Source organism: Acanthochromis polyacanthus, chromosome 19 (genome assembly GCF_021347895.1).
Source record: "Acanthochromis polyacanthus isolate Apoly-LR-REF ecotype Palm Island chromosome 19, KAUST_Apoly_ChrSc, whole genome shotgun sequence".
Classification (NCBI taxonomy): Eukaryota; Metazoa; Chordata; class Actinopteri; family Pomacentridae; genus Acanthochromis; species Acanthochromis polyacanthus.
This window is the reverse complement of record NC_067131.1, coordinates 1,977,796-2,002,078: the sequence shown is the minus strand read 5'-3', so window position 1 is coordinate 2,002,078 and position 24,283 is coordinate 1,977,796. Positions and strand designations below refer to the sequence as shown.

The 24,283-nt window shown below is 38.9% G+C and overlaps 1 protein-coding gene across 2 annotated transcripts in view; it reads left to right on the top strand.

Moving 5' to 3' along the window:
* rpl38 (ribosomal protein L38) overlaps nt 1-24,283 on the top strand; it is a 1,167,099-nt gene that overhangs the window by 12,811 nt on the left and 1,130,005 nt on the right. The window contains exon 1 of one of the 2 annotated variants that reach the window (XM_051939345.1): nt 8,216-8,225. The exons of the other annotated variant lie outside the window; for it this stretch is intronic. The gene's annotated coding sequence lies outside the window, so the exon portion shown is untranslated. Of the gene's footprint in view, nt 1-8,215; nt 8,226-24,283 lie in introns of those variants that run through there. 2 annotated transcript variants of the gene reach the window in all.

Below are 24,283 nucleotides of genomic sequence, written 5' to 3'. Positions count from 1 at the left end.
TTGAAGTAAAACAACAGCAGATGTTAATTTGATTCTTAGTGGATTTGAGTGGGATGGAATTCATATTCCTTAATAGTGTTTGCACCCTTGGGGACCTGGAGAAGGAACAGTTGCCTGTAAGCTGACAATATTCACTTGTGGGGGAACTGATGCTCTCGATAGCTGCAGTGATCCTGAATTTAAAACACTGGCCTGCAGGTTAGCCAGATGTATGACACAAAACATACTAATTAATTGCTTTTGTGCGAGTGTAAAATCTAGCCGTTAACATTTCCCTCTAGGGTCTGGTCCTGAATGTTCCACCGAGGGACACTATTTTCCAGCCTGATGTCATTATTCTCATTTTTTTTGTCCATTACCAGGCTATTGTCTCATCATCTGAAAATAGAGGAAATCAGACTTGATTGTGTAGCTGTTGTAAAGCAGTTAGCCACAACTGGAGGAAATTAGTGACTGTAGAGGCAGTGAGTGAGGACTGAGTGGATATATGTACGTTATTGTTCTTTTTGTGCCATTTTAAACACAAACCGCGTCTTTCGTTTGTATTTTTCTATTCAGTCAAAGCAAATCAGAAACTCACACCAAAAAAAATAATATAAATACTTCATAAAACAAACCAAAATACAGGTTATGATCCCAGTGAAAGTTAGAAGCTTCCCCCATCATTTTTGCCCTGTTTATCATAGCCAACATGCAAATAAATGCTATTTTTCTGTGAAACATCAAAAACAATCAGCTTAAATTTCCCACTGAGCACGTGTTATAACTGTTAGGGACCCCTTTTACATTACAAGGCCATTTGGTCCAGTGTAAGTATAAAATATCGACTATGGAGGCTTTAAAAGTGATTGAAGTGACTCTGTTGAAAATCTCGTAGTCCTTCCCCTTATTCTGGCCAGAGAGAGACAACAGAGATGGTGCCTAAATGAAATAAACAGTCCTCACATTGGGCGTAAATATAAGAATAAGACCTCGGTTGATAAATCCCATAATTATGAAACTGTAAAATTGACTGGGGTTACTTCAGTCCACACAGGTTCTTTCCATCCCGAGTGTAAACCAAATGATTGGCTGTTCTGCTCATGAGAACAGAGCTCAGATACAGTAGCTGCTGGATCCAAACCTCTTCCAGTGACTGATCCTCCTCCCACCTGTTCCCTCCTCTGGATGGCCCAGGCTCGGCCCAGCTGTCTGGCAGGGTCCACAAACTTATCTGGTCATGTGAGAACTGTGTCCTACTATACAAAAATCAAAGAAGCCGGGGCCGTCGCGCTCTTCGCTGCTCCGTGTGGGATTTGACAGATGGATTTCCTAAAGCTGCCGTGCAGAATCGGGAGGATCGGGGCTCTCTTGGTTTGTTTACTTAATTTTGTCTTGCATCATTAAATCATAGGCTTGCGTCTAATTCGACGTGCGGTGATGAGTTGCTGCTTGTCTTACCTCGCACGCAAACAGCTGTCCAACAAAAACAACACATCTCCACACAGAGATGCTTATCCACAATGAAATTTCAACCTCAGCTCCTGCTCCTTATCTACACCTCATAATTCCAGGCGGACACAATTAGTCAGATTTATCAATTTAGACCGAGGGTGTAAAACCAATTTTGGTTCAGGTTCCATATTCAGCCCAGTTTGATCTCAAGTGACCAATAAAATCACAGCATAATAACCCATAAATAACAGCAACTCCAAATTTTTCCTTTGTTTTCGTGCCAAAAGAGGACGTTCTGAAAATGGTCACATTTAAGGAATTATCTTTTTACAAAACATTATGAACAACCTGAAATGTCTTGAGAAAAAATAAGATCAATTCCATCAACATTCAGCCTCAGTTTATCATTTATACATTACAACTTCCAGATCACAGAGTGTCTACAAAGGAACACAACATTTAGTCATCTGGAGCTGAACTATGGAGGATTTTAATTAATGATCAAAATAACAAAAGCCAGACAAAAAAATAGACAAAAAAACAACAAAATGAGAAAAATGAGACACAAAATGAGACAAACGACACGAAACAAAACAAAAAGAGACAAAAAATTTACAAGGTGGCAAAAAATGGACATACGACAAAATTGAGACAAAAAAATGACAGAAGTGAGAAACCAAATGACAAAAAAGTAGACCAGAAAAACAACTGAGACAAATCGGAAACAAAACTAAAACAAGAAACAAAACGACAAAAAATGAGAAACGACACAAAACAAAGAGACATAAAATTTGCCAAAAAAAGTTACAAAGCGACACAAAATGGACATACGACAAAATTGAGACAAAAAATTACAGAAGTGAAAAACAAGACAACCAAAAAAGTAGACAAAAATACAAGCAAGATAAGAATGAAACAAAACGACAACAACATGAGACGAATGGCAAAAATCTGAGAAAAAACAGCGCAAACAGGACAAAATATTACAAAAATGAGACACTAAATGACAAAAGAACTATGAGCAGTATTATATTTTACTTTACAATCAAAACAACTTGTCATGGCAAGGAAATTATTTTAAATTTATACTTTTACTAATTTACAATTTGCACTTCTGTTATTTTTACACTTTACGAAGTCGTCCCGCGGACCACACTGGACCCTCTGGCCGGCCGATTTTGGCCCGCGGGCCGCATGTTTGACTCCCCTCATTTAGACCGCTCCATGCTAGTTATGCAGCCGGGCGTCCTGCCATCACCTTGTAGAGCTGTGATTGAGTAGAAGTGTTCTCTCACCCCGGCCTGCCCCTTGTTAGGTAAAGTGAATTTTACTAATGCCTGGTGTGGGCTAATGCCTTCTTTTACAGGCCTAATAAGAATAATGGCTCGACATAAATTTTGAGTCATCCTGATCTTATGAGACGGGCCGTAAATGAGTTATGAATTATATCTCTGCTCCCTTTGCACTTTTACCGGATGATGGTGAGAGTACACTTTCAAAAGAAGCCTCATCAGAGCTCATAAGATTAAAATTCACAAACGTAGCATCACTTTTCTTTACCTACTCCACTACATGTACACAAAATCACTGGTTCAGAGTAAAAATATAACACATATACTCACGTGTACATTGTCTGCTTTGACTATAAAGTGGATAAATTCAGAAAGCTTGAACTTGAAGCCAAATGAAAGCAACTGTTGGCAAAAAATATTTTCAAAATGTTAAAAAAAAAGCTTCTTTAACAACATCCTGAATGTTCTTAAAATATTAGAACTTTAACCAATATATATGGAATCACTTTAGATATTTTTAGGATTTTTTTGGAAAACTTTTACAAATTTTTTGCAAATATTTACAATTTTTATTTTTTTTACTTTTAATATTTTTATTTCTTGCCAAATCTGGGGATTTTTTTTTAAATAAAACTTTTAAGGGAAATTTTTAAGGAATTTTGGGAATTTTCTTCCTGAAGATTTTGCAAATTTTTATAAACTTGGGGAATTTTTTTTGCTGAATTTTTGGATTTTTTTTCAGAGAAAGGAACAATAGTTTTTGATGCCCATAAATGAGGACAACAGGAGGGTGAAAGAGCTTTAGGAAAGACAAAAAATGACTCAAAACATGAGTCAAACCTGACGAAAAAAGGTTTTTGGGCTCACCTTACTTTCTTCCCATTCTCTGACACTTTTGTTTTGTTGAGAATTCCATTTTTTTTCCAAGCTCTGCACCTAAAATTGCAAAAGATGACAGCATTTTAATCCCGTGGAGACTCTCTGTCTTTCATGTTTATATACATCGTCTGCTTTTGCTATAAAGTGGATGAATTCAGCCAAACTTGAGCCAAATGAAAGCAACTGTTGGCAATAAATATTTGTCGTAATTGTGCTTTCAGCAGAGGAAAATGGTGGAATAACATGAATTAAAACTGGCTGCGGTTCAGTCAGCAGACCAAAGCCAAGTGGATTAGAGGCTCAGAGAGAACAGATGAATTATCTGATTGTGAACCCAAAGAGAGCATCAATTTCTTCTCAATTAGCTGCTTGTGTTGATTAATGTGACCGAAAGCAGCCGTTATTTGTTTCGTCGCTGTGTTACAGTGAGTACAAAGTAGTCGGATTATTAAATCTTGTATTCATCTGTTGCCGGGCAGAAAAGAAGGCCATGTTTCACTTTTTCAGCGTGGCGAATCCTGAGTGGAGTTTCGCTGTTTGACTTGGCTTCTCGCTGTCACCTCAAAAATGGCAATAGTCCTAGACGTGGGATATTAGGGCTCAACACCTACTCTTTTATTCATTGCCTGGGCGGATTGCTATGCCATCTGCGGCAGACCAGAGGTGGAATTTGTCAGTGGCGCTTAAAGGTCTTGGTCTCGCGAAGGACACAACAATCCAATTCAAACAGAGCGACCGGCCCCGAGTTTTACCGTCCCGTTGATGTCTGTCGCCCACAATGTAACGCCGGCCCACGTCTTTAAATGTCAGGCATGAAGATTTCCGAATGAGGACAACATCCCGAAATAATTCCACAGTAATTCCTCCCTCTCATCTCTCATTTTGCTGAGAAAACAGGTACATGAGTGAGATTTGGACAGAAAAGCGACGCAGCCACCCAACAATGTGGAACGGTGGGGGATTCGAAACCGCCGGAGAATGTTGTGCTTGGTGGGCAACGGGACGTTCTTGGCAGCGGCGGGTGCTGATGATCGACCGTGGCACCGCACTCTGGGCAGCAGGAGGTGATAATGATTTCCTTGACGTTCTACCCAATCTGACCTCTTTGGAGCTACCACCAGTGTACTCTGTTCTGACACAGTACTCCAAATAAAAGTATTTGTACATTGGCATACTGACTTTCTTTAGGCTTTGAGATATCCACCAAGATTCATGCTAGTACTCTGACCAATGAAAAATTACATTACCCGTTAGCATTTCTTGAAAAAGTGCTAATCCACAGACCAACCTGTCAACTGTTTTCTTCACAGTTGTTGTAATATTCTCTGTAAAAGCCGCCAACATCGTGTTTCCATGGATTACTCAGTATAACAGAGACGCTTTGGGGAAAATAAGATGCAGGCTCTTTTATGAAACCCTTTCATTCTCATTTGATTTCTTTATTTGAACTAATTTAATTGAAAAACGAAGACTTTGTCATATTTCTTGACCACAAGAAGCACAATTTATTGCCATAAATGTCATTTCTCAAGAGGGAAAAGTGGGAAAAAAAACAAGCTGACAACAGAACAAAACCTCACTGTTGGGTTAAAACCAAACCTTAGCCAATTTAATTTTTTACTCAGGCATAGAGTGACATAAGAATTCATTTGGAGTCATATTTTTGGCTGATATTTGCTTTCCTCACTTCATAAGACAGAATTCTGACCCCTTTCTGTCATTATATGCTGAGGCAGGTATTGCAAAGTTTATTTGTCTGAGCAATTTTTGCAAAAATTAGCTTTCCGTTTCTACTGGAAATGAAGCTGATGACTAATGAGCCTTGGGGAAAAACAACAAAACCCCTTAAGGCTGAAAGAGGAAAAAAAACAAACAGACACTTTAATTCTATAAAGTGTCACTATTTGAAGTCAAAATCCACAAATTTGGAAAATGTAAATGTCATTAAGGTGATCTAAAACATTGATAAAATGACTAAATTTATATCGGTAAAAGTCTAAGAAGATAGAAAACGGTAGAATTAATGTGTATTTTTCCATCGTTTACACGTTCTTCTCTAAATATCTGACCCTGTAAATGCACATGTGAGCAGACATGAGGGTGCTCTCTGCTCAAACAGGTAATAATCTGGTGCAGTTCTTTTGCCGTTTAAGGGGGAATTCCCACACAGGAAACGACAGGGACGGCGAGACAACAAAGAGCGACTCCCAACAAGAGTGTGGTGAACTGACGGATCTCTTGGGTCCATCCAGCTCCGGTGATGCCCGTCCCTGGAGGTCTCCGTAAGCTCCCCTTCCATCCGTCCTCACAGTTCAGAGGGTAAACTAGCAGAGAAACCGGACACTTGGCTCGCTGCGAGTCTCCAGGCTCTTAAGAGAAGGACAGGCGAGGGTTAAACGCCGGCCAATCTTCCCCTAACGCTGAGGAGTGGCCTTTGATTGCCCCCCGTCCATGTGTAGTGTGCTGCTGAAGGGGAACCCGACACTGGCGTTGTTATTGAAGTGCTGCAGGAGGGGCTGATAACTGGTCTCATCAGTGCAGATCCAGTGTTGGAGCCGCCTCTCGGTCCCTATAAAAGACAGTGGCAGGTGTGTGACAGATCTGGGCGGTAAAGAACGTTTGGGACCCCCCAGAGATGACAGCCTCTTGGCCTGTCTCTGGAACTGATTAGGGGCTGCTGGGGATGCCCGGCCACGTCTTCCACCACAGTTTTTCCACGTGGCACCGGTCCAGAAGCTGTTTAATTCCTCGGAATGCCATCCTTTGGAGAAATAAATCCAGTGTGAGGCATAGGTACTGTCTTTGTTCCCGAGTTGGGCTTAAAAGTAGAGGAGACAGCTTTAGATTTTACTTGTGGATGTGTTCATTTTTTTGAGATTGAATTCATCTTTAACATATATTTTTAACCCAAATTTAGTAGTATCAATGACAGAACCTGTACCTTTTCTACTTCTGGCAGTAGCTCCATCTATGTCCGACTTTAACTGTCTTGAATTTCCCTCAGGATGACATTCATCCATTCATCCATCCATCAATGCATCCATCCAAGCACTTTATCACCACAATAAAAACAAGTAAATCCCTCTGAGAGCTCAGCACTCCACCCAGGATGCTCAGTCATAGAATTTCTGATGGATAAGGCCTGAAAAGTCTACATCAGGGGATTGTAGTAGGATCGCAATCATGTGATCGTCAGCAGGCAACTGATGTAATGTTCACTGGTTGTCATGGTTACAGTGACGCTGTGCTGCTATCTTGCAATGATACAGAAATCTTTAACAAATCCGTGGATCCAGACTATAAGCTGCATCACTGCCAGAATCTGATCACTTGGTCCTTGTGTCATTTCTGACCTTCCCTGAAAATTTAATCGAAATATGTTAGTTGAGTAATGTTGTTAACAGACGAACAGACAAACCAACGCTGATCGTCACATAACTCCGCTGTGTTCCTTGGTTTTACAAAGGTTATCTTTGCTTTCTTGCCAAAGTTACATGAGAATATTGGTACCACTTGTATGTCTTTAATACTAAATATAGAGCTAATCAGAATATCTGGTAGGAAACTCATTAATTAATACATCTGACCAGTAGCTTCATGGAGGTTTCTTCAGGTTGTCTGGCAGGTGACCTCCATCCAGATCAATCTCATGCTTCTGTGTAGATTAAACCACTGAGGTGGAATGTGTTAATTACAGAGCTTTAGAGGTGCTGATAGGAAGATCTGAACATGGAACAGAGCCAGACGAGGAGGTCGCTCGTGTTTTTGGTCTCTGTGCTAAGCTGTGCTAGCTTGTTGCTGCTTGTAATTTCACATTTATTTGCTGTGAGTGGCATCGCAGATGTCAGAGGCGACACAGGGAATACTAAATACAGAGAATAATTTCCAAAGAAAATATTAAATTACAAGTTAACCGCTAAAAAAGGCAAAAAAATAACAGCCACATAAAAACATTTACGTGCTAGTTTGTCCTTTTAGTGTCTGACTTTATTTTTTATTTCATTTAAAATAAAGATAACATTTTTTACATATTCTATTGGTAAATACAATTTTCTCTATTATTTTACAATTGCTACCTGTTTTGTTAAATTACAGATATCTAGTAAGACTATAAAAAAAGGCAATGACAAAATTGTACATCATTTCTACATCAAAAATCTGCATTTTTCAGTGTCTGACTGTAAAACTAGTCCTCTATAATATTGGGTATTAGTCATACTGTGTTTAAATCCTCTGAACATGTAACTATTTTCCGGCTGTTTGCTGCTATTCTCACAGTTCTTGAACAAATTTTTGGCACCCTTGCTTTTTTTTTTAATACAGATTTAGTTTATCTTTTCATTAGAAAGCAAAGCAGTTTGCACCATACATTGCAGAAAATGCACAAATTGAGGCCTAAAAATGAACCAGAATGCAGATAATAAAGTATTTGGAGTGTTCAAACTAAATCTGCAGGTATGTTTTTATTTATTTAACCACACGAAAGCAGTTCTCTCAGCCTGCAGTTTACCTTCAAATGATAAACTTTGTTCTATTTAACCAGTTTTAGGTTGTTATTATTAACAGCATTATAATGTCAAGGAGCACCAGAGAAGGCTAAAGAGGGGAGGTGCAGACTGAAGGGGGGGTAGAAGTTGAAATACGAGGGGAATGAATCCTTAAGTCTCCAACTCGACCACAAGTGGCATCATTGTCATCACCTTGTTCTGATTTCATTTCATCTCTCGGCGCCACCACCGCAGGCAATATCTGGGTATTAAGTTACAGGAGGCCCACCTCTTATTATTTTCATGGGAACTCAAGGACAGACAGTCTTGTGCCGAGATGAGAGGATATTTATATGAATGCATATAATGTTGTGTTCCCAGTACTCAGGGACATTTAGCGCCTATCTCCGAATAGCATCAGAGGCTTTCAGCTCGACAGAGTCATTAATATCAGAAGGGTTTATGTGTTTCATATTGCCTCCACGCCAGCTGGGACCGCATGCCTGATGAGGATGCACCATTCTTTTTTTTTTTTTTTTTCCAAAGCTTCCTTCACAGTGTGAACTCAGCACGTACTGCTGTCCAGAGATTATCACTCCGTCTCCATAAAGGTCAGGCCAGCAGCCAAAAGCGGCCTTAACTTGATAATTTGGTTTGATCTTCTGGCTCTCATCTTGAGAGAGATGGGGGAGATATAATTCACATTTCGTCAAAAACAAGTCGAGTTTATTTGCAGTGTCATTTAATTCCATCTGCTTTTCCCTCAGACAGGGCAAAGTGACTGAGTTATGTCTGCTTGGTTTAATTGCTGCGCTGTGGATTGGCTTGTCTTTGCTACGATGGATTAAGACGACGTCCCAAACAAAGCCGGAGCACTGTTGGACTGAGTGGTGAAAATGTTGGCAGGTTAGCAGGAATCATAAGTGGAAGACTAATTTTTCCAGAAGAGGCAAGAAAACTTCATCAAACCCGAAAGGTAAAGGAAACAAAGTGCTGGCAGCCCTGACGATTAGATATACTAATCAACCTGTTCAGTGTAAACCATCAAGCTCAGGAACAAATCAGCGCTGACACTGCCTCAAACAGACGTCTCTCGGTGTGTAACGCAACACCTTCCCGTCATTCCCACGCCATTCACGGCACTCATTTCAGCGATTCTTGGGAAAGCCAAGCGGGAGTGAGACATGAGATTGTGTTTGATCCAAATGTTTCTTCATGCTGCAGAGTGAGTGATGTGACAAGCTCAGCATCTGTAATCCTTGGCTGTTTTTATTCCAGAGTCCACACGTAGCACGTCCATCACAGACGGGGCTGAAATCCCCAAGATTTACTTGAACTGAAATTTGAATTCTTCTCACTTTCGCTCACATTTCAATCCATCACTGTTCTGCAGATACTTGAGTTGAGCACAGAGCAGCCCTGTCTCACAGAAGTTATGATCCCGGACAACTGCATTCCCAATTAGGTTTGGAAAGAAACGGATTTTCTCCACGTAAGGTACGACATTCCAAGAAACACTTCAAGTATGAAAAAGCCACAAAGTCCAATTTAGGAGGTTGGAAGCATTTGCGTACGACAGGACTTGGGTTTGGTTTTCTCCAGCTGCTTGGCTTAAGCAACAAAAATCTTGGTTATGTTTTCAAAAATATCATGGTTTAGGTTAAGATTAGGTATGTTCCAATATTTAATCTTTTTGGGTTCTGATCCAATCTGAGTCATTTGATATTTACCATTTTCCAAGATAATACACACTTCAAATACTGTAAATCAGTTGTAGTACCTGATTGCGCCACCAGGAGGAGCCTCTTACTGTTTGATGCTGTTACAAACCAGAGGAGGTGGCAAGCAAAGAGCATTATGGGAGTTTATACAGTAAAGGAGCACTGTGACAGAGACTTCTACAAGTCTTACTGACTTAAGCCCAATAAACTTGTGTTAAATTAATCTGGTTTATAATCCCACACCTTAATAGAACATCTGAAGGCTATTTTTGTGTCTGTTGGACATTGTTGAGTGAAAACAGATGTCAACAAAGTACTGGGAAAGTATGGGAACCACTAGCAGTTGCTTCAAAATCCCCGCAATCGGCCTTGATCCCGATCTTAGGATTGGGTTTGGGATATCTGTATTTAAAATCCACCTCTCTATGAAGCTTGTCCCTTATTTTCTGGGACACCTGCAAGAAAATTAGTTCTTATCATTTAAGATATGTTTGGTTAGATAAAGAAGAGAGTGTAAAGAAGTTTATTAAGTGGAAAAACATGCTGATTTAATACAGATTTGTAGTACGTCACAAGCAAATGAAACGTATACCTCCAAACATAACTAAGAACGCAGTTTAGTTGTATAGGAACATAATTTTAGGAGGCCAGGCTGCTCTTTGAGCTAAACAGTTGCTGATACCGGAAGAAAAGTTACCAACAAGATGGAGTAATTAACCAAAGGAACAAAAAAGCAGATGCACCTCACTTTATGGAACACATTTAGACAGCATACATCCAATTTATGCTCTTATTAGACCCTAAATATAACATTCTTGGATGCCATTATAAAAGAAGGTTGTAACCAAATAGGAGATCTGCATACACTGTTAGACACCATTAGATAAGACCATGATCTGGTGAGTAATTAAACATCTCAGATGTCATTCAAAATGTATTACAGTTATTTATTCTGGTACAAGTAGAAAACTACAGTTAATGCAGAAACGCGAGCATACATAGCTGTATTAGACAACACAGGCTGTAATTGGGCATTAAACTTTGTAGCAGTTAGAACAGTAACAATTCAGAGGATAATAAATGTATTTCACTTTTACAAAGCATCGTTTGACTTTCTTACAGGGTTGTTTGTTGCACCACCACAAGCTGAAGTCGAACCACATCTGCTCACTATTTGGCACGGCCCTCATAGCCGGGATGGTGTCCGGAGTCCTGCTGGGTCTGGAATACTTCTTAACACTCTGCTCCATTATAGTAAAGACATAAAAATATTCGACCCCGGCAGCGTTAGGCTTTGGAAGCTGGCTGGTCATTGCATCTCTGCCTCCCACTGTTAGACACTTATTAGACTTTCTTAGAGGATAATTTGCAACACAAGTATATTTTGGATCTAATATGCTATTATATGAGGTTTCTAATTACAGCATAATTTAAGTAAACGGCTTCTAATTAGGGTTACTGTCTTATAAAGAATATTATTTCTAGTTTTTGTGTAGGAACTTGCTACTTAATGGTACCTCCTGCACACTCATTGCTTCTTCACCACCCAAATCACAACAAAAGTTTAAAATCTAAAGTTGAAGCATGTTTTTTTTTCTCCTAAAATAAACAGTAATGATGCAATATTTTCGCCCACAACCGTCCTCCATTGGAATACAGATGAAGAATTAAGATGCGGGTTCTGAATAACGTCCTGCAGGGCTCTGACCAGAACTAATGCCCCATAGGTTGGTTACCAGGCAGAGCTGGAGCAGCTGCCAGCGTACCCTAGCAACACGTACCATCAGCCCTCGGAGGGCAGCGCAGCGCCGGTGGGAGAGTGACTCACAGTCCATGTATCCCAGCATGCTTTGCCACTGTGGTGCCCTTCATCCCGTGACCTGCCATAATGGCGGCATGGAGAGATGAAAAGAAGCATGTGACGCGAGCGGACGGGCCTCATGCTGCTCGCTGCCTTTTCAAACACGACTCACACGGAGAGAGCGCCGACACGGGGCAGCCTGGGCCGACAAGAGTCAACACAATCATCCAGAACAGGAGTCGAGTTCCTTTTCATCACGACAAAAGGCTTGTCGACAACATACCTGCACTGTTTTCCCCCATTAAAGACGCTCAGCAACATGTTAATCTTAAATGCCTTTCTTCATTTTCCTCTCCAGTGGTGCAGAATATTGCAGCTTTTGTTGCTTTTTAAAAAAAATAAACCAGTGTTTCCTCTACATTTATTTAGGAGCGGTGGGCCGCCATTCCTGAATCCTAGCTGCTGCTCCTTCAGATTTCTGTTTTCTTTTTTAATTGTCACAAATACACCACTGCCACATGTCTCCACCTTCACAGCAGAGTCCTGCACTGTTCTCACGAGTACTAAGGTAAACGACAAATAGCTATCCTGCTCAGTATCTACTCGTTAATACGGCGTTAATTACTTGCAAGAGCGCGGCCTTGAAAGTGATGTCAGTCAGAGGAGTGTCATCTTGGAAAATAGACCAGTTGTCAGCTTAAGATAACTCACAGATTTTACAAGTTCAATAAACATTCAGTAAATATCGATGTCCAGCTACCGTTACGTATCATATCGGTAGCTTCAGTTAATTGGGCCCGGTGCTCAGTGTCGCTAACGTGAGTAAACTAATTGATAGCATTTAGCTAGTAACTACGCTCCATGATGTCACTGCTGACGGCATTTTCAGATGAGCTTGTTCAAATAGTTTTATTTTTAATCTCTACATTCAGCGGTTTAAAAGCCATTTTCAACTGGCCGTTCAATAAATAAGATGTAGAAGTAAAATATTTGTTTACGGCTCCCTGGAGAACCTGCCGCCGCTGCTGAAAATAATCCCAGAGGAAACACTATAAACTCATCAACAGATTCTCGGAGAAGGTTTTTACTGACCAGACAGAGAGAAGGAAATCTGTTCACCTTTATTGTCCAGCAGTCTCTGCGCAATTTACCCAGTAACATTTTAATGTGTGGAAAAAGCACCATCTGTGCTCAGGAGCCGGCAAACCCGCCGCACCTCAGCCATCATTCCTGCAGTCCCCTGGCACTGTGACGGTAATGGGACTTTAAATCAGTGCCTTTGCACCCTCAGGGTTCATTATAAGGTGACAGCCCATTGTGGCGGCTCTGTGACGACAACAAGTGGCAGGAGGAGGAGGGAGGCTGGAGAAAGTGAGGCAGATGGTACAGAGAGATGACAATGGTGCCATTTCGCAGCATATCCTCCACCTGTGGCGTGACGGAGGCTGCTGTCGGGATCTTTTGATGCCTGCTGAGATGAATGCAGTGGATGAACATATCTCTCGCTGACAGCCTCCGTATCACCGCTGATTGAGACGTCTAGACATTCACAACGGAGTGCTTTGAAAACAAAACTTTGAGAGGAGACATTGCTCAACTTTGTGGGGAAAAACTAGCAGGAAGAAGTCCTTGAAATGTGACATAAAAAAGCAGCTTTAATCTGAATCTGGTCGGCTTATAACTGTAATCCTGATACTTTCCAGCACCAAAATACTGCTCGAGCAGTTCCTTGGATTTGCTAACAGCAAGACAAAAGCTGCATTTACATTTTCATTTTCATGCCCAAGCGAATCCCTTCTAAGTGTTCTTTCTTTAATATTAACCATTACGGCGAGATTTCCCTTCACATGCTTCACCAAGTTAAATTGAGAAACTCTGATGAGGCGCTTCACATGTCAGGAACATCAGCACAAATCTGAGCCTTCAAAGTGAAGCTCCACAAAATACGAGCACACGGAGAGGAGAAAATTCCTTTGAGCAACACATGAAACATTCCTCCATGTGGGCATGTGTTCGCAGCAAAATAATAAAAAGCCAGACAAGTTGTTTTAAGAGAGAGCAGGTGGTTCCTGGTTCAAAGAGTGCAGAGATGAGGTTGTGTTTTCTTTCCTCCAGCAGTGCGCTTTTTTTCTTCTTCCTCTTCCCCCTAAAGGGTCTCGTCCTGCAAGTCCTCCTCCCCGCTCTGCCAACTTAAGAGTTGCATTATTATCAGCAAAGTGCTTTTAAATCCGCTCCTGCTCAACACCAGGATGTCTTCTGCATGCTAATCCTCGGGGATACGGATCCGTCACTCCTCCCTCGTTCCCTCATGCCTGGCGTGCCTGAGACAGCTGGGAAAACAGTCTCTGCCCGGCCATCCCGCTCATACAATGGGGATCTCAGGCCACCGTGGCACTGCCTCCATCGCAGCACGGCTGTACAGTAGTGCAAAAACACAGCGGAGGCTTTCCCTGTAAAGTCAGGGGGATGCGTGCTTGTTCAAAAGTGGCCAAATAGTTTGTTTGGATCACAATGGCTGCAAAGATTGATGCCTGGAAGGGCTTAAATGACATCCAGTTACATTACCAAACGTGTGTTGTTGGAAAAAGACTCGTAAATCCTGATGCCACTTCCAGCCAAAACACTGGATGCTTTCCTTTACATTTTAGCCCAATTTGCGCTTGCTATTAGAATGCAAAGGCTGCACAATTTACGACGGCTGAGCATCAGATAGACTTCAGTGCTAGCTTCTCCTCTAAAGCCATCTGTCCAAGTTTTGGGCTGTAATTGCTGCTGCTGAATGTCCCGCTGTCGTAACAGCCATGTTCACATGAGCGCCTCGTCTCACCTCATTCTATCAAGCTGCTGACGCTCGGTGCAAATTGCGTTTAGTTGTAGTGAGAGTTTGACATTTTGTTGAGCCGTAAGCGACCAAACCGATCGATGAATACAGGAATACTTTCACTGGCTCTCTTTGTGTTTATCAAACCTGTACTGCTCCTTATATCTATGATGGAGATTCTAGGAAGTTAGGATGTGAATATTTGTGGTTTTCAATCTTTTTTTATGGAAAAAGGAGTAAATTGAGCCATATAGTATCTATCTCGGGGCTTCTGCAGCAGTAAATCTCTAGGTCTCATGATTCAGTACAAAATATTCTACTGTAGAAATTAGATGTAGAAATTTACAGTAAAATTAAGACCTGTACTGTAAAAAATATACTATAATAAACTTCCCTCTATCCTTGCCATGCTAATAGGCCAATTTCTGTAAAAAAAAAAAAAAAAATATGAAAAATTGAAGAAGCAGACTTAAAAAAATTAATGGTAGGAAGCAGTTTTCTGATTCAGTACATCATAAATATATCTTATAAATATACAGGTGGAGTCAAAAAAGGACCGTCAACATGCTTATTTCCATTTTTGAAGAAAGTTACTGCAGTCGAGGAGATTTATATCAGCCTGATTCTTTACCAAAATGTTAAAACATATGCCTGCTAGAACTTCTAAAGCTTTACAAATTTACACTTTGCATCTTAAGTTCCTCTTTTGTCATTGATTAAACCCCTAAAAACTCATCTGTGTGCATAAAAATTGCATATTTAGAAGTTTATTTTCCATGAAAATGATATATTCCTGCCGTAAAATGGCTTAGATGTACATAAGTAGATTGATTCCTTTAGAATATTAAGTAATCACCTCTGTCTACACCCAGCTCTCCTACAACTCTGCTCAAAGGCTGTAAAACTACTCGACGCCACACAGCGGCAAAATGTAATATTGGAGCAAATCGGAACAGATTCTGTAGAATAATAAGACAGAAAACCCCAACCTGTGATTGGTTCTTTAGGTTTGTTACATAGAAAACCCAAAAGTCGGCAGTAGAAATGCTTATTTTGCTCATGATGCATCTTCCAGCTCATAAAAAACACCATATGGACATGTAAACAAACTAAAAAAATTTGATTTTCACCAAAGGGGGTCTTTAACTTTTACACATGAAAGATGTAAAAACAACCATTTGGTGTTTTATGTGAAGTTACAATGATATTATTCTGGTTAAACATGAAGAAAGTGTCTGTTTTGGTTTGAAAACATCACTAATAAAAGGTTTACAGCTCAGATTCTAGCACAGGAACCTTTCTGTTATGGTTTTTTTGTGTCTGGCATCTGTCCCGCTGAGGAGCACAGATACTCCAGCCGATTAAAGTTAAGCGTCGCCGTCTAGACATGAGGAGTAAAACCACAGAAGCGTCCTGTTGAGCAGGTTTACGCTCCAGGCCTGGATCTCAGCAGCAGCAAGTTCCGGTTTCTTCTGGTTCTTGTCGTCGATCCTCGAAGCAAACTTCAATGTCATCTAAAGTACTTTACCTTTTAACCCTCGTGTCGTCCTGCGGGTCAAAATCGACCCGTTGTGGGGAAAAAAATGTGGGGAAAAAAAATGTTTTCACAGTGAAACTTCTGAAGTCTACATTTCCAACATTTTTGGGAAATCTTTGAATATTTTTTGGTGGAAAAAAAAAGAAATGTTAAAAATGTTTTTTAATAATATTCATTAAAAAAATCAACCAAAATCCGGATTTTTTTCCTGAATGTTCTTAAGAACATATTAGAAGTTTTACTGATACATATGGAATCATTTTAGGTATTTTTAGGATTTTTTTGAAAGTTACTACAAAATTTCAAGGAATTTTTGGAATTCAAGAATTTTTTGGAATTTTTCTACTTCAGGTTTTGCAAAGTTAAAGTTTGAAAATATGGGAAAAATATATATATCTTCACCATGAAATTTCTGATGTCCGCATGTTCAAAATTTTGTCACATTTTGGTTGAAAAAATATATTTAAAAAATGTTTTAAGATTATTCAAAAAAAATTGCTGGATTTTGATAGATTTTTTCTGAATATTCTGAAAGAAAATAGAAGTTTTACTGATGTATGTAATCACTTTTGATATTTTAGGATTTTTTGGAAGATTTTTATTAATTTGTTTTGAAAATATTTACAAAAATTTTCTTTCCAAATTTGGGGGATTTTTAAAAATAAAACTTTTAAGGGAAAATTTTAAGGAATTATTGGAATTTTCTTCCTAAAGGTTTTTACAATTTCTCAGAAATTTGGGGAATTATTTTGCTGAAATTTTGGATTTTTTCAGACATGGACAATATTTTTTGGTGCTCATAAATGAGGACTGCAGGAGGGTTATAAAAAGTTAAGTTTAAATGAAGCCAAGCGAGTTCAACGTGTTAATCTCTTCAGGACTTTTTTCTGAGGAGAAGCGAACAGCATCACTGAGACTGAGGCTTATTTTCCAGAGAGGATGAGAGAGAGAGGAAGCGAGTGGGGGGGATAAATATAGAGAACAGTGATAAAGAGGTAATCATCTCCACTCAAAGCATATTTTATCCAGTGGGGTTATTAGGAGGATGGAGATGAGTCAAATCCACACAGACGTCTCTCCCTCTGTATTTACCCACTCCTGATCCTCTCTCCTCTTCATCTCCTCGCCGACCTGCCTTGGCTCGGCGCCCGGCTTCCTCCTTCTCAGCCATTCACGGCAATTTCAATGTTTCACTGATTCGCGCTAATAGCTGACGAATGGCCTGGCGCAGTATGCAATACATACAGAATGAAGCAATGGGTTTTAATTAAAAGTTTCACTTAAGCTTCCTCTCTCTGCCCGTCATCTGTCACGTTTGTTCTCCACCAGCAGATTTTCTTTGAGGCTTTTAAACACACACACACAGCAGTAGGGGAGTTGCTGTATAGTTTGTGAAGATAGGGGGCGACGTTCTCACAGCTAAAACTCCAGCAGGAACACAGCTGAGATCCATTAGGAGCCGAGCTGATAATGTGAATTAAAGCTGACAATTAAAACAAAGGAAATTAGGCTGACTATTACTCATGGAGCATAATGGAAGAAATCTAATGAAACAAAAAGTTGGACCTCTTAACTTTACAGCAAAGAGTTTGATCCGATCAAAACGTGTTTCTGATCATAATAAATACTGTTATGAATCTGCAGAATCTGTCTACCTACAGCATGATTTAGACGTTTTTAGTTTAGCTTCACATCGTTCTAATTTAACAACTACACTTTGTTCGTGTCACTTTCACCCAGAAAAGGCTGTAAAATTATGAGATTTGTTGCTGTTGCCCTTAAGAGACGTAAAGAGACTTGTAGTTAGTTTTTGCATGGGTGCTTTTTAACTTTTCCTGTAACACAACAGCTCTAGCAGAACATTTATTCACTTTTCTCTGCCGATATCTTTGACATATTTTGAAGATGTATCATCATCTTGCCTCCAAAACAGGATTTCTTGCTGATATTTAGCATTTCCAGTGCCCGTTAGTGTTATTTTCACTATAAAAGGCTGTTAAATTATGTTTTTCATGTATAGTTTTTAATTTTTCCAGAACTTAACCATGTATTAACTTTCCATTTGTGATATTTTTGACATTTTTTAAAGATTTACCAGCAACCTTCCTTAAAAAAAATGACATTTCTTCTTTCAGTTTAGCTTTACCAGTTCATATTATTCTACTTTAACCCCAGCTACACCCTGTTAGTGTTATTTTCTCTATAAAAGGCAGTGAAGTTATGTTTTTGCATGGGTAATTTTTGACTTTTCCTAAACTTAACCATGTATTAACATTCCATTTGTGATATCTTTGATATTTGTTTGGAAGATTCACCATCAACCTTCCTCAAAAATGAGCTTTCTTCCTCCAGTTGAGCCCCACTAGTTCACATTATTCCACTTCTTGTTTTTTCCTCTTCCAATCACCGTCTCTCTTCCTAATCCAGCGCCGTCCTCAGGATGAATGTGTTTGCCTTCTGCATCGAGACAGGAATAGCTCTTAATAATGAAAGATTGATGTGAAGTAAGCTTGTCATTACATGCTGCAGTAGACAATTAGGAGCCTCCCAACGTACAGACGGCCCTCTCTCATTTTATCCTCTTCTTTCTCTGCTCCTTCTACTCCCCGGTTTGTCTTCCTCGCTGACAAAGTCGCTGAAGTCGTTTGCTTGAATTTGTTTTGTTGGGAGTCTGAGGAGACAACAAGCCGGTGATTCATTCACTCTGCCGACTGTAAATACAGCACAGTTCCCTGCAGCAGGTTTCAAACTTTTTCCTTCTTCTACCGGGACCAGAACTCATTAAAGTAAATCACATCTCTGGTCATGTGGTGACTCAGCAGATGGAGGAGCAGCTCACAGTTTAGGAAACACTTCACACCTTCACAGCAGGGATCCAAGTTTAGAAATTGTTTGACATTTTGGGCTTCTTTTGTCTTTCTAGCTGGTTGGTTCTGGTTCGGGATCTTTCTACGTGGAGTTTGCATGTTCTTCCTGTGCAGCGTTGGTTTTCTCTGGCTTCCTCCCACAGTCCAAAAACATGCTGAGATGAGATGGTGATTCTAAATTGTGTGTAGGTGTGAATGTGAGTGTGATTGTGTCTGTATGTGTAGCCCTGTGACAGACCGTTACCTGTCCAGGTGAACCTTCAGTGATAGACTCCACCCTCCATTGTTTGGTTTAAAGTTTGAAAATCTGGAAAAAACAATATATTTTCACAGTAAAACTTAAGATGTCCACATTTTCAACATTTTTTGAGAAATCTTTGAACATTTTTTGGTGGAAAAAAAATGTTAAAAATGTTTTTTTTTCATTCACAAAAAAAAATCTGAATTTTTTTTGTGTGAATGTTCTTAAAGACACTATTCGAAGTTTTTCCAATTTTGTTGGATTTTGGTTGATTTTTTTTTAACCCTCTTGTTGTCCTCATTTACAGGCACCAAAACATATTGTTTCCTTGTCTGAAAAAAATCCAAAAATTCTGCAAAAAAAATCCCCAAATTTCTGAAAATTTGCAAAACCTTCAGGAAGAAAATGTCAATAATTCCTTAAAAGTTTCCCTTAAAAGTTGTACTTTAAAAAAATCCTAAAATTTGGCAAGAAAGTTCTTGTAAATATTTTCAAAAAATGAGTAAAAATCTTCCCAAAAAAATCCTAAAAACATCTAAAATGATTACATATATATCAGTAAAACTTTTAATATTGATTTTTATGTGAATGTCCATAAGAAACATTAACATTTCTTTTTTTTCTCCACCAAAAATGTTGAAATCAGAAGTTTCACTGTGAAAATATTGATTCCCCCCCCCCCCCCCCCCTTTTTTAAGGACAACACAAGATTAAACTGGAACAAAGTATAAAGTAAGAAGTTGTCGGTTTTTGTGGGGCTTTATGTGTTGAAGAGACGTGAGCTTTGAGACGCTCATCAGCAGATAGAAGAGTGGTGAGAGAATGCGAATTTCCCCAAAATATCAAGCTTTTTCTTGAAAGCAAAGGCATGAACACAAGTGTGATTTAATAGCAAATTTGTAAAAGTACAAAGCAGGTTTCCTCACAGACACCGGCTGTAACGGCGTCCTCATCAAACACTCACAAACCTTCCAGTGTTTGGCCTCTCCTCCAGGTGTTCCCATTAAAAATCACAGCCGCCTCCCCTCGCTGCTCGACCCACAAGCTGCTGCTGAAGCTGCATTCAGAAACACCGGCAGGAATGACATCTCAATGGGCTCCCTATTCCCCCCGCTATCAGCTTACAGCCCATAATTACGGCCAATCATCTCGGATCAAGCATGTCTGCGTGAACAGGCCAACGTAACATCTGCTGCCTGGGTCGGCGGGCCGAGGAGGACTTTTCTACTGAAAGGTGAGCTAATGGTGGCTGAAGGAGGAGGAGGTACCAAAGGCTATTCAGGAACACAACGGAGGGGTTTTTCCTCCTGGAGAGCAGGTGCCCTGAGGTATTCCTTATCTTCCTTATGTCAGCCAAGAATTCTTATCTGCACGAGGTTCTGTAGAAATAAAAAATAAAAATACAAATGTTAACCCTCGTGTCGTCCTGCAGGTCAAATTTACCGTTTTAAAGTTTGGAAATGTGGAAAAATTCTATATTTTCACAGTGAAACTTCTGATGTCCACATTAGCAACATTTTTGGGAAATCTTTGAACATTTTTTGGTGGAAAAAAAAATGTTAAAAATGTTTCTTTAAGAACATTCATAAAAAAAAAAAAAATCAACCAAAATCCAGCAAATTTCTCTGGATTTTCGTTGATTTTTTTCTGAATGTTCTTAAGAAAATATTGGAAGTTTTACTGATATATATGGAATCATTTTAGGTATTTTTAGGATTTTTTTTTGAAGATTTTCAAGGAAGTTTTGGAATTTTTCTACTTAAGATTCTGCAAATTTAAAGTATGAAAATGTGGGGGAAAATAAAATGCACCGTGAAATTTCCGATGTCCACATTTTCAAAATTTTGACACATTTTGGTTGAAAAAATATGTTAAAAAAAAATGTTTTTTTTAAAAAGAATATTCTAAAAAAAAATTGCTAGATTTTGGTTGTTTTTTTCAGAATATTCTTAAAGAAAATATTCCAAGTTTTACTGATATATTTAATCAATTTAGATATTTTTAGGATTTTTTTGGAAGGTTTTTACTATTTTTTAAAAAAATATTTACAAGAATTTTCTTGCCAAATTTGAGGGATTTTTTAAAATAAAACTTTTAAGGGAAACTTTTCAGGAATTATTGGAATCTTCTTCCTGAAGGTTTTGCGAGTTTTAAGAAATTCTGGGAATTATTTTGCTGGATTTTTTCAGACAAGGAAACAATATTTTTTGGTGCCCATCAATGAGGACAACAGGAGGGCTATAAAAAGAAATGTTAAAATGTAAGTATTTAAATAGTGTGGAGTGTAATGTTAACGGGTACAAAAGGCCTTTCAGAAACCAGAGTTTTATTTCCCTTCTAGACATCAGGTGTCCTGATGTGTTCCTTATCTTCCTTATACCAGCCAAGAACTCTTATCTGCACGAGGAAATGCTGAAGGTCGTCGCGATAAATCTCCAAGGAGTTATATTTGAGTGCAATAAAAAGAGAACATAGTTGCTGCTTTAAAACCTCATCGAGATGCAACGTCAATAAAAGACGTGTTTAAATAGTTCTGAAGCCGTTTAAGAAGTCGTTAAAATCTCTGAGGGATTCGGTCATACAAAAGAAGAGGATATTTCTGTGATGGGTGTTTCCCGCTGGAACAGAAAAGCCTCCCTGGTGCCACTTTAACAGCTCTGATTTGGTTTGTAAACTGTCTGGAAAATTAAAGAAGAAGCTGCATCACTGTGTTGGAAAAATGAAGCCGTTGTGTGTCGGTTCCTCATTTTCAAACCACAAGATGACACTTTGTCTACAGAGCCTTGACCTCAGTCAGGAATGATACGGGTCGATGTAGAATTGCTGGACTTTTTGTATCTTAGTTGACATTTTTGCTGTTTTCAGTCCTAAAACACAGATACTATTAGTTATTTTGTGTTAGAAAATACCAGAAAATAACTCAATGAGACACAAAATTATCATAAAAAGAGACAAAATGATGAGAGACGCACAAAATAACTACAAAAAAGTTACAAAACTACCACAAACGGACTAAAAATGTCCACAAAAGGTAGCAAAGTGACAACAAAAATGCAAAAAATGACCACAAAAAGACCTAAAATGCCCACAAAACCGTCTGAAAATGACCAAAAAAGAAACAAAATGAGCAGGTCATGTGATCTGGGATTAACACACTTCCTGGAGAGGTGTTTTTGGAATGGGGAATTTAGTGGAACATGATTTAATTTGTTATTTTCCATATAAAATTTGATATAATGCCAAAACAGAAATACCTGTCATGATTATCTCAGCTTAATAAAAGAACACAGTCCAAACTATTTGTGAATCAGCTCATTTTATTATAGTTTAGCTCATTAGAAGGTGGTTGGTATTAAATTCAGACGATTATTTAGTGATTTTCAGTCATTTTTTATTAAGTGATCATTTCTGTAATGTATAATTATTGAATTTGTAAAGACACGATCATAATGAACATAACATTATCTTTTTTTACTTTTAATAAAAATGTGTGCAGGATATATCCCACAGACTTCACAAGTTCCTCAATTATAGATCGATTCGGACAACCTTTGTGCAATTTTGGACAATTTTCTTGTCATTTTCAACATAATTTGTCAGCTTGGATCATTGCTCATGGGAATGTGGTAGCATCAGTACTCAAGGCTCCTTCCAATAAACGGCTTCCTGCTTTTCCTTTACGTAGGATTGGAATCCGCGCTAATAAAGACACTTTCTGTCCATCTTTTCCCTCCGTGTCTCCATCTGCCTCCACCCGATTCCTGTTCTGTCTGCGTAAACAAGTTAATCCCACTCAGAAGCCTGTGGGCTGTGAAACAAGCCGCGGCCCAACGCTGTTCGCAGCCATTAATCATTTCATTTGGACTTTTGGTGGAACACCAAGCAAACACATGCACAGAAAGAAAGAAAATCACACCCAGCTCTGGGCTCGGTTAGCTCGACTCTCTGCTGAACTCAGCACCACAGATCTGGCAGCGACCGGCCGTCAAAGAGCAGAACAGAGAAATAAACTTAGACAGCAGCAACCCAGCGTCTACATGAGCGTCCTGTCTGGGGTTTGTGGGGTAATTATCCAGCTCCTAATTGTGTGATTCAGAGTCAGCCTGTCCGTTAGCATTTATTAGCATCAGAAACAAAACAGTCAGTGGTTCCTGTGATCAGAGACTTAATAAAACATGAAGCTTTGGTATTTTCCCCTTTAGCAGCGAGTCTTTTCTTTGTAGCGTTTGTTTTGGCCCTTTATTGATCAGGATAGTAGAGAGATACGAGGACAGAAGTGACAGCAAACGGTCCGATTAGCTCCGATTCAGGACATTAGCGCCCACGTGTTACCCCAGACAGGGGCTTTTATCGGATTTATGGAAAATAAATGGCCCTAAATTCAATAGTTGTCAAAACAATGAGCTTTAACCAGTCCCAGGAAATCATATAAAAGCATATATTCAGCCAATCCTCACAGCAGTTAAGAGATATGTTCAAATCCCAGTGATTTATCTCCAGAAAAGTCCAAATTGGAAGGTTTCATGATATTAACCACAACTTTTACGTTTTAAAAGAATACATCTTTCAACATGCCAGAAGTCCAGATCTCCATAAATATGCTTACTTATGACAATCAGATTTTTCCCACAAACTTGTCCTCTTAGGCAACACTTGAACACAACTACACTGTAAAAATAAAATTACAAAAATGCTGTAAAAAAAACTGGCGGCAAAAGTTCCAGAAAAAATAAATGAATAAATAAGTAAAACAAAAGTTGAATACAGCAACATTTAAAAACTATAAAATAAAACAGCTAACAATAATAATAATAAAAAAAATGGTAAAATCATTTTTAATTACAGTAAAACTGTCATTTTACGGTCACACACTGTAAAATAAATTTGTGCAAAAAATGAACATGTAAATGAATGTTTTTTGTGATTTTACTCCTTTTTTTGTAAATTAAGAAAACAGGAAAAATCTGTAAAATAGTCATGAAATCATTTTTATTTGGAAATAATGTCAAATGTCTGATATATAGAATCAAAATAATATTTTCTGAATATTTTGTTACCTTACTAGTTATTATCTGTAATTAGCTAATCTGTAAAATAAAAGTAAATTGTTCTAAAAAAAAGTACTTTAAAAAAATACATTTTTTACAGTGTATTTTAGACAGAAACTCATTGTTCCATATGATCACTGATTTTTTTTTATGTT